Source organism: Triticum aestivum, chromosome 5D, assembly GCF_018294505.1.
Source record: "Triticum aestivum cultivar Chinese Spring chromosome 5D, IWGSC CS RefSeq v2.1, whole genome shotgun sequence".
In the NCBI taxonomy this organism is placed as follows: Eukaryota; Viridiplantae; Streptophyta; class Magnoliopsida; order Poales; family Poaceae; genus Triticum; species Triticum aestivum.
In genome coordinates, this window is record NC_057808.1 from 471,356,925 (window position 1) to 471,362,309 (window position 5,385).

Sequence of the window (5,385 nt, forward strand, 5' to 3'; positions counted from 1 at the left end):
TTGTCATGCATGTACATCCATGACAAATTTATGACAGAATCAAGATAGTCATACCTGTGATGTCATAGAAGTGTTCCATGGCATTACCAAAATTATCATCACGGAAGTGTCCACTTCCATGACGATAAATCGCGCGTCACAGAAGTGCTTTCGTCAAGGGTGACCGACACGTGGCATCCACCGTAACGAAACGCCGTTAAGCTATCGGGTCGGGTTTTGGATCTGATAACCCGTTAACAGCCCCGACCAATGGGGATTTTCCACGTGTAAAATCATCATTGGCTGGAGGAAACACGTGTGGGCTCATCGTTGGGACAGATGTCATCCACTCATTCGACAGAACGCGCCTATGATACGTCGACACGTGGCACGGCCCAACAGAGGCCCATTCCTGAAAAGGCCGGCCCGTTTGACTTGGTCAAAAGGTGGCGGGCCGGCCCATGGAAAGCCTGTTAACGGCATGTTCGCATATAGCCCATTTACAGCCCGCTAACCCAAGGCCTATTATGACCTATCCGAATTAGGCCCAGTAGCGTCATCTGGGCCATCCAATATGATTCTAGCCTGTTTTCACTTCTGGCCCATGTATGGCCCATGACGTCTTTCGGCCCATATGAGGCCCTATGTAACTCTTGGCCTATTAACGGCCCGTGGTGAAACTGGCCCGTAAAGAACAGTGTATCACTTTACACCCATTAACGGCCCCTGGTGAAACTGGCCCGTAATGAACAGTGTATCACTTTATACCCATTAACGGCCCGTTATTCCGTTGGGCCGTTTCCAGCCCATGTTATCTTTCGGCCTTCTCAGAGCCCATTTATTCTTGGGCTCATTTCTAGCATTCATTTACTTATGGCCCGTTACTGTCATTTTCTGATTGTGGGCCAAATTCAGCCCGTGGTTACAGTCGGCCCGTTTGTGGTTCGTTAATACGTTGGGCCATTTTCATAGCGTCATCAAATACGGCCTATTAACGATGGCCCGTTATGGTTGGCCCATGAACAAACGATTCCAACTCTAGCCCGTTTACGGCCATAATGCGGCCTGTTATTGGCCCATGTTTGGCCAATCGATCATACGGCCCGTATAAGGCCCATTGATGATACGGCCCGTAGAAGGCCCATTGTTTCTACGGCCCGTAGAAGGCCTATTGTTTCTACGGCCCGTAGAAGGACTACTGTTTCTATGGCCCATAGAAGGCCCACTGTTTCTACGGCCCGTAGGAGGCCCAGTGTCACTACAGTAAATATTAGCCCATGGTTATTGTGGCCTAGTTTTAAAAAATAGGTTATTGCAGCCACTAGCAAACCACGGAAAAAGAACTGCACTGACTACAAGAAAACAAGGAAATAAATAAGCAAGCAACTTATGCTAGGCTATCACGGCTATTACACATATTACATCCACTGGGCATCAAAGTTCGCCACCAGTGATCATAAAGCGCAACGAAGAAGCAGATTACAAAAACTGGGCACCATTGCAGCGTAACAAAATAATACTAAACCGAGACCACTTCCAAGACAGTTCAAGAAAGGTTAGGCTTGCGGGGGAACTGCTGCGCAAGCTGCTGAGCAAGGCTGTGAGACTGGCCTAGCATGTCGGTCATATATTCCAGGTGTAGCCGTTTAGCGATGAGGTTCTCATTGGTGTTCTCCGCAATCTTTCTTAGAGATAGGACTTCAAGTCGAAGTTGAGTTGCAGAATGCCTTTCTACTAGAACTTGGGACTGAAGAAGTTGAACTGATTCAGACAACGAATTCTGTGAGCTTGTCTGACTGTTAGTCTCAAGTAACTTGAACACTGCATCAAGACAGGACTTTGGAGTTGTCTCGCTATCTTCAAGATGTTTTGCCTTCTTGCCTGCAATATATGTTGGGTTTGTCTCACAGCCTTCAGCAGACTTGTGCATGCCATCAGGCATATCACCCTGAAACAAAGCAGAGAGATGACAAGTTTTGCACGTTTATAAACAAAGATGATAACTGCTCTGTCAATTCTATCCAATTTCAAATTAGAAAATAAAGAGTAAGTTCAAAATATCAATAGAATAATTTGGCATTGTTCATAATGCGGGGAGCTTCACCACACTACTGGATTACCATGTCAACATAACAAGCATAGATGAAGGGCAAGAAAATCATTGTATCTATTTTGGATAATGTGCATGGCATGTTGTTCATATCATCAGCCACATCAGTAAGATAAAACAGGAGATGACAAGGTGCAAATGTGGGCTGCTTCACCACACACTGGATTATAGATCCACAAAAACAAGCATACATATAGGGAGAATTAAGTAATGTGCATGGTATGAATAAGGAATTTGGTTTTACAAGTAAAACTTAGAACTTACGGTTCTTACGAACATGCATTTTGGTAGAAACAGCAAACTAAACAGCAGTAAACGATAGGGAGCAGGGCTGGAAAAAGCGTTATTAGGCGTACGCCTAGGCGCGCTGAAGCGCTCGGCGACAGCCCACCGCGTAACCTTGGGCCTAATCGGTGCTCTAGGCGGGCCCATCGCTTAGGCGGATCCAGGCGTGCGCCTAAGCGCGATGAAGCGGAGAAAAGCGGCGAGGAGGCGGCGCAAGGCAGAGCAAGGCAGACCAGAGATGGAATCGGAGAGGTTACAAGCCTGGGCGGGAAGGTGGCGAGAAGATCGCGAGAGGATGGAGAAGATTGCGGGAAGTTTGCTGGCGGAGGAAAAGAGATATTTGGCTAGACTTTGGATATATCATATATATACACTGAAAAGGGTGGCGGCGGCTGGATCTATTCCGTCCTCGCTTCGTCCTCCGGCCGCCGAGACGAAGAGATTCACCTCATCCTCTCACCATGCAGCCATGACTTCTTCCTCCTCTCCATCCCTCTGCTCGACGACAAGCTGAGATCCGGTCTTCTTCCCTGCTACAGGTGAGCTACCAATTCGATTTTGTCTGTCCCTTCTCTTGTCGTGTATTCACTGTGCCTGGCCCCTGGATTGCTAGTTTGTTGCTACTTGCTGCCCTGTCCCTCGCATGGAATCACTTGATCTGCACTTTATGTATTGATATTGATTTATCTAGATTGTTAATTGGGCGCTGTTTGATCCATCCCAGGCGGATCTAGGATTGCAGCGCAGGGGTGCCACTCAATAAAAAAAATGTGCAAAGATCTCACAATTTAAATGTCATGTCAGCATCACGTAGTAGTACCATAATTGAGTCAACAAAAGAAATGATAGTTAGTTTGTTCGATCTGCAACTGATTTATACATGCCTTGATGCTGTTGTGTCTGAATTTGCTCATGCATTTACAAGATGTAACAAATACAGTAAGAAGCAATTAGTATTTGGGCATAAACAATATAGTGGGAGACAGGAACTATGCTCAGGCTCAAGGCAAAATCCGCTCCTGGCCTGGGTCAATGCCATTGGTCTCTCCTAGTCTGTCACCGCAATCCGGCATGCCCGTGCTCGCCGGCAGCCAGCTCGGCAGCCTGCACTGCTCCCTCTGCCTGACCTACGCCTACTGCCGCTGGCCGTTGCACCAAATGACCTGACCACCCTAGACTCTGATCCTATGAAATTTTCTTTACTGATCACTTCTAATGGAATAAGACATGACTGAAAATAATAGTAACTTTGTGATGCAGTTGTACTCGACAGCTCATCCGACGAGGAGGTTAAAGTGGGCTGGTCATATCTAGCGCCTGAAGAAGCAAGGCAAGTATCCACTAGTCTGAAGGTAATCATTCTGTGCACTATTCATGTTAATGAAGTTCCTTCTATGATTGTCTCAGTTCATAAGTTATATACATGGCATGATGCCAAGATGTGATACTGGACATTACTAGTAGTCTAGTACTACTGTACTAGTATAGAAGTAGGATCATATTCTATTGCATGGTGCCAAAATGTGACAGTGACATAGCTGCTACTAGTACACTAGTCTAAAAGTAGGATCATATGCCTGTGAGTGTGGCTGCTAGTAATCTTGAATGTAGAGATATGAGGTTATTTATATCACATGATACTTCAAATTAGTATATCAGAGGAGTTGTTCAGTTTGTATAAAAAGGAAATTGCTTCTGGATCGGTATTGAGCATTGCAAGACAAAATAAGTTTCGAATGCAACACATTTATGAGCTTATGCAAAAAATATGTTCTTTTGGTTTCCTCCATGGTAGTTTTTGTATTATCGATTTACTTCACAACAGAAAGTTTCTTGGAAGTTTGTGCTATGATTTTCTCTTCTGTTGCCTGATGCCAAGATGCAACACCAGCCAGAACTAGTCCTAGTGTAAAAGTAGGATCATATGTATGTGGTTGCTGGTAATCTTTACTGTGGAGACTAGAGGTTCATTAATCAGAGGGTTGTTTAGTCGGTATAAAAACGGATTTGCTTCTGGATCTATATCGAGCATTGCAGCCTTGCAGTACTAAATAAGTTCCCAATGCAATTATGCAACAAATTTATAAACTTGTAATGCAAAAAATTATGTTCTTTGGTTTCCCTCATTGTAGTTTTTGTATTTTCTATTTAGTTTGTTTTGCTTGGAATCTCTCCATAGGCAGCTTCCTACCTATTTCATATTTGATCTGCATATACTATGAATTTACGATATTATAACTTATATTGCTTTGCTTCTGTCTTCTTCTGTAAAAATCATATACCTAATTAAGTGGGTAATGATTTATCTTCTACTGTATGTTTTTCGGATGTGGACACGCGCACACCCGTACAGACATACTATATTGCATTTTTTGTTTGATTATTATCTTGATTTATGCCTACTTGTGGTCTCCACTTTGATAGATCTGGTCCATATTTTTTATCATTATCGATGTGAATTACTGAACTATTGCTGCTGTGTATTCGAGCATTTGTAGGATGTTGGAGACAAATATAACATCAATGTTGCTGGAAGAGAATGCCCGTAAGAGAAAGTCGGATGATGTGGCATGGGAGTATGGGAGTCTAGCCGATGTTTCCAACAAGGACAAAGTGAAGTGTTTGTTTTGTAACCATGTGATCATTGGAGGTGTTTATCGTCACAAGCAGCATGTCGCTCACGTTGGTAATTTTGTGGCTAAATGCAAGAAAAGCTCGCAGGAAGCTAAAGATAGGTGCAGGAAATCTCTTGAGGAGGCATCTAAGAAGAGGAGGGAAAAGACTTCCCGTGAGCTAGAGCTCAGAGAAGGCGTGAATATTTCTCGTGTTGGGATGCTTAAGTTACTTGTATTGGAAGCGCCGAGCCACACAAGATAGGTCCCATTGAAAGTGGACACATCCTATTCATCCTAAATTAACTCAAGTTGTGCGTCTGTGTTGAACTATCCCTGTTGTGACTTGAGAGAAGTCTTTCAAATAAGATTCTAGGAATAAAGTGCTTGTGAACTTGA

The 5,385-nt window shown here is 44.0% G+C and overlaps 1 long non-coding RNA gene across 1 annotated transcript; it reads left to right on the forward strand.

Annotated features, from left to right (window-relative positions):
• Window positions 1-2,772: 2,772 nt before the first annotated feature.
• LOC123125565 (uncharacterized) lies at window positions 2,773-4,979 on the forward strand. Its single transcript, XR_006461434.1, has 3 exons — window positions 2,773-2,913; window positions 3,635-3,726; window positions 4,873-4,979. It is a non-coding gene; the product is annotated as an uncharacterized lncRNA (long non-coding RNA).
• The last annotated feature ends 406 nt before the right edge of the window (window positions 4,980-5,385 follow it).